The sequence below is a fragment of the Anomalospiza imberbis genome, chromosome 7 (assembly GCF_031753505.1).
Source record: "Anomalospiza imberbis isolate Cuckoo-Finch-1a 21T00152 chromosome 7, ASM3175350v1, whole genome shotgun sequence".
In the NCBI taxonomy this organism is placed as follows: Eukaryota; Metazoa; Chordata; class Aves; order Passeriformes; family Viduidae; genus Anomalospiza; species Anomalospiza imberbis.
The window spans coordinates 9,073,285-9,081,954 of record NC_089687.1 but is presented as its reverse complement, the minus strand read 5'-3'; positions in this window follow the sequence as shown (position 1 = coordinate 9,081,954).

The window sequence follows — 8,670 nt, the reverse complement described above, 5'->3', positions numbered from 1 at the left end:
TATTTACATTTATATATTAGGAACACTCTTCATCTCTCATCTGATCACTAGACCAGCTGTCCCTGGTGCACAGTCATAAAATATGAGCAAACCTTGAGCCTTTGGCAGAAAACGGGAGTGCTGAAACAGCCTGAGCCATGAAGCAACTCCTAAAGGTTGAGGTTGCCTCAGTTGTGTTCAGCATTTAAGGCTAAGCTGCAGAACATTTTGAAGAATGGTTTTCAGGATGCTTTCCTGGGGGCTCTGGAGCATAGAGAACAAAATATGCTTCTGCAACGTGGCCCAGAGTGAGATCTCTGTCTACTGCCTATTTCTTGGGCCAGAACTGATTTCAGAGTCCTTTAATGCTTGTTCTAGTTCAGTGGTTAGGAGGTAGGAGGACAGGACACAGTCCAAGAACAGGTTGGGTTATTGATCTGTGACGTGTCGTTTTGATCTATCCTTAAAAACAACCCAACAATCCAATGAAGCAAACAAAACCAAACATGCAAAACAGTGTCCATCAGCAGTGGCTAAACCAGCAGCCTCACTGCTCAGAGTGTGCTGTACCAGTTTTGCATTGGAAAAGAAGTGATTGGTATATTTTTGTTGTTTTCAGAATGTTTGGTTTGGTTAAAATCACACTGGAGCTGGGATTGTTTCACCTGTCCTATAACAGTCAGGTCAATCTGTGAACAGCCTGACGCCAGGGTGCAAAGTCATCCCACGTTGAAAAGGGAGGTGAGAACAGAAAATTATCAGATTGATTCTTGAGTGCATTGAAATATTTTAATACCTTAAATTTAAGCAAACACTTGCTTTAATATTTCTATATTTGAAGGTATCAACCCCTGTGTACAAATTTTTTGAATTGCCAGGGCAAAAAAAAAACCCACTGCATCGCCCAAAAATTAATTTTTCCTGGAGCTGCCATTGCTGTCAGCATTTTCCACCCTGCCAACAAACAAAAAAGTATTCTCCCCTCTAGGCAAGGACAGTAAGATGCCTCAAAGTTTTTTATTAAAACTTTGAGTCAAAGTAGTTTTCAAAGTTGCAGAAGGTCTTTATTTATGGAAAATTCAAGAGAAAACTCAAATTTTTGGAGGATGAGAGAAATTATGGCAATTTGGAAAAAGATCTTTCAAGTTTCAAAAGTTGTTTCTTTTTAATAAACACCAGTCAAAGAGCCACCACAAAAAACACAAAAAAAACCCCCAAACAAAACAAAACAACAACAAAAAAACACCCAAAAAACCAACAAAACCAGCAAAAAACAAAACAAAAGCAAACAGTACAAAGCAAGGGCAGTATTTCAAGGCCTGCCAAGGCAGATACAGCTTCAAGGCTTTGTCTTTGCTTCCTGAAGGGTTTTCCTACCTGCTCTGCTTTTTGCAGAAGCTGCTTCCATGGGCTTTGGCCAGCCCCAAAGACAGTTTGTAGAGGAAGATCAGGCTTAGGCGCTTGTACTGCCACCATGGCTCCAGAATCACCTCCCTCCTTTAAATGGAGTCTCCTGGAACCTGGGAGGTCCCACCTGTGGGTGAATTTTGGGCCTCGTGCTGCCATTTTTTGGGGAAAGTTTCATGGGAAAGCCAATTTCCCCTCTTTCAGTGTCTGTTAACTTCAGGAATCCAGGCTTCCTCCTGCCTCAGATAGGTGAATAGCTGGCTTTCATTTTGATTGCATCTCATATTGACAAATTAAATGTGCCATGGATGGGTGAGAAGTGATAAACCCAGCACTTCCAGAGGATGAATCAGGACCATATTCCTGTGCCAAGAGGAACACCATGGCAATAAGGATATTTTAATTGTGTCACAGGCACCCAGGGGCAATCACAAAGCTTGGGACAGGTCTTCTCTCTTATTTAGGGTGAAATAGCCCAGCTCCTCTCTGTGGGATCAGCAGGGCACTTGGGGTGCTGAGATCATGTGAATACCCCACAGTGCATCGCAATCACTGCAATGGCACCAGGAGGATGCCAGTGCTAAATAAATACGACATCTTTCAAAGAAACAGAGGATTTGTGCCTTTATGCTGGGTTTTTCTAACGTGCCTGCAGTGAAATTGGTCATGGGTCTCATGGCAAGGGGAGCATGTCATAAAGTCCCAGCCTTGTGGGCAGCAGGATTTGGCCCTGAGAGTTTGGAGGCAGTGTCAAGGCTCATTAATGTCAGTGGTACTGGATCAGGGTGTCCTGGGGCACTCTCCCACTGAGGGCAGGAATACCTCCCAGAGCAGCACTGCTTGCAGTCCTCAGTGGAGGTGCAAGTCTTCTCTGTGTCAAGATGTCAGGCCAGAAGGAAAAGTCAAAGTTCAGCCAAAATATTCTTGGTACAGGTAAAACTTAGGTAAAAATAAATTTAGGCATTACCTGCTTAAAACTTGCACAAGGCAAAAACCCGGTCAATATTAATCAATGGGTAGGTGTTAATTAGTGTCTTGTTTCTCAAGCCAAACACCATCAAGTTGGTAAACCACTTTTAACCTCACTTCCAGGTAAATTATGTTTAGTTGCCCTTTTACCTGCTGTGCTTTGGATATAAATGAGCAGCAGCTCCCGGCAGACTCCAGCGAAAGGTTAGAGCCGCGCACAGCATCCGGGATGAACGCTTGGGATCTTCTCCGTGCAGACAGCGCGGCAGCAAAGAACACTTGGCTTTGATTAATTGGGACAAATCCTACTTTGATGGGAGTCCGAAAGGTACAGGGGCAAAAGCAGTTGTTAATCACTGTGTCTGCAGCTCGGTGTTGTGTAGTCCGGTGTGGGAAATATTGTTATGACATCAATATGCATCTCTGGGATGGATGAGGCGCAACCCATGCAGGAGAAAGTGGGAGAGTAACAAGGGCCAGACCCTCATTTAAAATCTTTTCAGGCTGTGGATTGTCAAAATATCTCGGAAGGATTTTGGCAGCTTTGTCACTTCCCCTCCCTGGTGCTCAGCTGTTATTTAATTATTAACGTGCGTGGCTCGGGGTTGTCTCAGCAGGTGGAAGAAAAGTCTCTGTTAAAACTGATGGGAGTAGACTTGAAAATCTCAGCCTCATGGTTGCTGTGTAGGACCTTTTGGAACAGTATGAGAAGATAAAATGTCATGAAAAGCTGGATCCAAAGTCTGTCAAAGTCGGTGAAGTTTTTCCATCACTTTGGTTAGCTCCAGGCTGATCCCCAAGAGCAGTGATGAAAGAGGGAAGTGGAGAGATGTGGGAGCAATCCCAGCCACCTCCACTCCTGTGGATCATGTTCACTGCCCAATACTGCTCTACTAATTGCAGATTTGCCTTCATGCTTTTTGCCCCACTCTGGGGGACTCGCTGGCCCCTGCGTCTGCTTCAGCAATGTTACAGACCCCTTCCCAAGCCACAGCCTCCGGCCAAAGGCTGGCCCTTGCCAGAGACTTCTCCTGCTGCAGTAATGCCTCACAGGCTGTGACTTTTAATGACGTTTTGACTAGCAGGAGCAGCAGTATATGGACTCACACCAGCCAAAGAGTGTGTTTTCCTTCACCGAGGGAATGGGAAAGACTTTTTTCAGCAGAAGCTACGTCTGCCTTCAGAAGTGCCAGCAAATTCTTATTAGTGCAGACAAGATCTGCGAAGAGGTTCCCTCCCTGGATGACATTTTTGGCAGTTCTCTGAATATTTTCCCCTTCTGCAATGAACATGGCATTGGAGTTGTCTCGACCATCAGCATTTCAAACAGAAATCTCTCTCATTGTGATTGGCGCACTTTAAAATCTTCTCATCTGTAAAACATTTTCCCCTCTAATTTTGGAAGCAAAACTGCTGAGGCAATTTAATCCCCCCATTTAGCTTTTCTAGGAGGTTTCTGTGCTCCTTCTGTTTTATCTTAGTCTCAGCAGAAGGTGCCGTGTTCCAACAAACAAGGCAGAAGGAGCTCGTTAGGTGTGTTTGTGCACTGGGCAATGTATTTGTTAGAAAAAGCAGTTTATGCTTCTAAGGATAACAGAGATGCATCTGTGCATTCATTCAGCAGCAGCATAAGCATGCACCTCACGTGCAGTAATGGTGGCAATTGAGCAGTAAGGGAGGGATAGCAGACCCCAGGGGAAACTCCCCAACATTTTACATTTATGCCCTATTATTAGTTTTTTCACTTGCCAGCCTTTTTTTTAACCTGATGTGGCAAGGGTAAAAAAAAATCCCCAAAAACCAACTCAGGAGAACACTGCAAAATTTCCTTTTCTTCCTTTAATTTCAAAACAATATCCTCATTGTGTTTACATCTGTACTCAGTGAAATATATTGCCAGTTTTCCAGTATTCCCTGTCAGTCTGTTACTAATCCCCCTTCTAGTGTTTTCCCAATGACAGATGGTCACCATTGACAAAGTTTCTAGAAATTAGCTAGGATGCTCCAAAGTGCTTATTGGCAGTGTGAGTACAGGGACATTAGGATTAAATTGGTTTTAGTGTGGCACAAACACAGAACTGGTTGGGCTTTTTTTGGCAACTTCTGGCTGGGTTAGAAAAGGCTGCTTTCCTCACTGTTGGGATCACCTCTAAATTACTGTGGATTGATGATACGCAAACTTGGTGAAATCTTTAACACTCACTTTCTCTAGAAATGGTAATATTTTTGCTTTCAGTTTTGGTAAGAAAGCAATAAAAAAAAAAAAATTTGGCTCAATCTCAAGTTTTTGGGGTTTTTTTAAGCTTGCAAAGAGAGTCTCTTACTGCTCCAGTTCTTATATCTGCTGTGCCAAGATTTTTTAGAATTGATATTGTTGGAAAAGATACCAAGTTTAATTTTTTTTATATAACTTTGTTTGCCTTTGCCCCAGGGCAAAAGGAATTTTAAGTTTCTTTTCAAAGGACTGTTTCATCACTCAAGGTGTGATGAGCTTAACATCTCAACAGACTGGGAGTAGCACAGAAGATACACAAAAGATAATGACCATCAGCTCCAAACTTCACCCCTGGCATGGTCAGAGACACCTGGTCTGGGAAAAAAGAGATGAGAGAACCAAGAATGAGAACCTAATTAACATTGAAGGGGAAGAGATTGATAACCAATAGGAAACCAAATACTAAGAACTGTGTAACTTGGGGCCAATGAACATTGAACCAAATGAGTTTCTGTGGGCTTTGACACTATAAGTATCTGAAAAATCTGGTAAAATTCATGTGTCATTTAATGATTTTCTCTGCACAACCCAGGCTATGTGTGGATGAAATGATTTCTGTTGCACATCCTGGACAGAAGTAATGCCTTGATTCTCCAACAGTAAAAATGTTGTTGGAGAGTTTTTGTTTTTCCTGTTGTTTTGGTGATCATATAAACTTTCTTTTTTCCTCTAATTTGACTTGATTGCAGTTACAAATACTTCTGAAGCCCAAACTCTAATTTCTAATCCCTAACTCCCTGAAAATAACCCTTTGTTTTCATAATAATGTAGGGTTTTGATGTTCTGTTGGAGGTTCCCTGCATTTCTGCTCTTTCCTATGGGGTCAGTTTAGACTTTCTTTTCCTCTGACCATTTTGAACTCTGGATGTTCCTCTCATCTTTGAACTTCTCTGCTTTCCATCCAAGTACTGATCATATCACTTGCCAGGTAACTCTCTCAGCAACCCCCAAAGGGCAGATGGGATAGCTCTTACCAGCATTTACATATTTGACTTATTCCACTTTACCTGAAATGCTGCTGCCAGGACAAACACTCTTCTGCTGCATCAAGAACACAAAGGAAGAAAAGTGTCTGAGCTCCTTTCAGCTATATGCACTTAATCTGTGCTTTTAATGGAGAAGAACTTCGTATTCTTTGAGTTGCAGCCTTTTTCCCCTTGACAGCTACTGCAATAACTTCGGTGGTCCTCTTTCAGACTGCTCATTCTTCCCAATTTTAGAGAGAATTGTAATGCTCAGGCTTGCTGAAAATTACTCAGTAAGGGATTTTACATGTTCGCCTCATTCAGGAAAAATAACTGTGGGTATAAACGGTTTTGACCTCACAGAGGTCAAACAGAGTTGAGTTTATTTCCACCAGCTGAGCACCTGACTGAGCCTATCCAAACCTGACAGTGATCTCTTCCTTTCTCAGCTGTGATTAAAATATTTTCTGTCTTAACCAACCTTAAAGGCCTGAGAGGCCTGCTCTCTGCTCCATACCTCAGTGTGGCAGCTGGGCTAGCATTGCATTAGCTGTTTGTCATGCAAGACAAACGAGTTTGGGTTTCTTTCAATTCAACAAGACTTTTGCTGATTAACAGTATCAGTGTTTTCAAATACTGCCAGCTACCACGGTCTTGTTTGAAAAAGGTCAAGTATTTGAAAACTAAATGGCAGAAATATGAACAGAGCAGTACATACAGGTCTGATAACAGATTAAGAGTTAAAGCCTTTGAAACAGTACATGAGTTTTCCTCCTTAATGTAAAAATGATGGCTATCATCTGGTTTGTAAATTCATATCAGATGAACATCTTGGAACAGTTAGAGCTAAAGAGCAGAAGATGTACAACTGAATAGAAGGGAAAAACTAAAACTATCCTCTAAAGATAAGGGAAGGGACTCACAACTACTTCATTAGATAGGGAAGGGATCCACAAATACTTCATTAGATAGTCTGTGGTACTGATGTTAGCTGGGGAGCAAGCCCTTCTGCATTGGAGAAGGAGTTTCTTCTCTCCAAATATCACCAGCACAATATAATAAAGATAAACTGTTAGAGAGTATCCAAAGGAGGGCAACAAAATTGGTGAAGGGCCTTGAGGGGAAGCCATACGAGGAGCAGCTGAGGTCACTTGGTCTGTTCAGCCTGGAGAGGAGGAGACTGAGGGGAGTCTCATCGAAGTCTACAGAGAGCATTGTGAGGGAAAGAGGAGGGGCAGACACTGATCTCTGCTTTGTGGTGACCAGTGACAGGACCTGAGGGAATGACATGAAACTGTGTCAGAGGGGCTTAGGTTGGATATTAGGAAAAGGCTCTTCTCCCAGTGGGTGCTTGGGTTCTGGAAGCACCAAGCCTGCCAGAGCTCAAGAAGCACTTGGATAATGCTCTCAGGCACATGGTATGGTCCTTGGGGTGGTCCTGTGCAGGGCCAGCAGCTGGACTTTGATGAGCCCTGCGGGTCTCTCCCAACTCAGGATGTTCTAACATTCTATGAAATATGTCTCTTTAAAGTAATTTGGATGAAAGCTCTACACAACTCACTTCTGTGCTTATACTTCAACAACATTTTAGCTTTCTGACTTTGCATTTCTGTTGCCAGAAGCCATTTTATCACTTCACATTAAGTGAAGGAATCAGGATCCTTGAGAGCTTAATGGCACAGAGAAGAAGGATGGCTTGGGACAGCATCCATCATAACAGGGCAAGCAGCAATAATTAGGGTTAAACTGCAGAAGTGTCAAGGTGGGAGAAAGCTGGAACCAGAGGTGTTGATGAAATGCTATTGTCAGCAGTTTTATAATGCCTTTGTGGCATGTGATTGAAAATTACTGTGCTTTCTAATAAGCATTGCAGCTCGATTTAAAATGCCTTGTTTAAATAACCATTTTGGAAAGAGTCCCTACAGTTTTCTGCACTAGAAAACTTCAGGATTCCTAGCCTTAGGCATGCTTTTCCTGGCTGCTGAGGCAGGCATTTGAGGAAGGGCTCACTATTGCTGCCGGGTGTCTCACCTTCCTCCCAGGCTGCTGGGCAGCACACACAACCCACCATCAAGCCCAAGAGTAGACTCACCAAGAGCTAAGCAGAGTTTTAGAGAGCTGGGGAAAAAAAAAAAAATTAAAATAGGGCTGAATTATCAGCAAAACCAAATCCATGTATTTCCCCAGTTATCAACAGAGCGATGTTGATTTATACCAGCTGCAGATGTGACCCAGGTCACAGCTCTCTGCTTCATCTCCCGTGCTGGGTGATGCTTGGAGGCCTTTTGCTGAAGTCTCATGGCTCAGGACCCCTCACTGAGCTGGGCCCCACATGTTTACTGAGGACTGTACATTTTACCCTCACATCCTCAGTGTGCCGAGCCTGTCCCATGGGGTCACAGCACGTCTCCCCTCAGCGAGTCACAACTGACATGCTGGTCAGGAATGGGAAGTGGCACTGTGCATCCGGGGGCAACAAAAGGAAAATGTTGAAAAAGTGACTTTTTTCACATTTCCCAGTCTACGATGCGTAAAGTTAGAGTGTGCCAGAACACTGTGTCCAGAAAAGAGCTTCTTCTGCCTTCTTCATGCCAGCTTGCACCAGGGGACTCAAAAAGGCTTCTAAAGCAAATAAACTGGAAGCAGGGGACTTCTTCATTCTTTATCTTACTATTTTGAAATAAAAACAAAGGAGAAGCAAAGGGTGTTCTTCCTTCTCTCATCTACCCCTTAACCACAGCCAGATCCATTTATAGTCTTGTGCAGCTCTTTCAGTCTGGTTGAAATAACTGGATTTTCAGAGACAGGGTATTTCCCTTCCCTGCAGCATTGCTGTAGGAGTCTGTCCCTGCTTGTTACTGGAGAAATTTTATAGCCCTGCAAGTTGAGTCAACAGTCTTTACCCAAGTGTGGAAAAAAACACCCTTGTTCTTTTAGCCCTGGGATCCTCATCTCGCAGCCCTGGGTAATTTGGATTAGTTGTTACTCATGCAAACAGTGCCACTTTAGTTTAGTTTGATCTCATTTCCACCCAGAAAAGAGTCTGAGGGCCTCAGAAGAGAGAGCTGAGCTCCT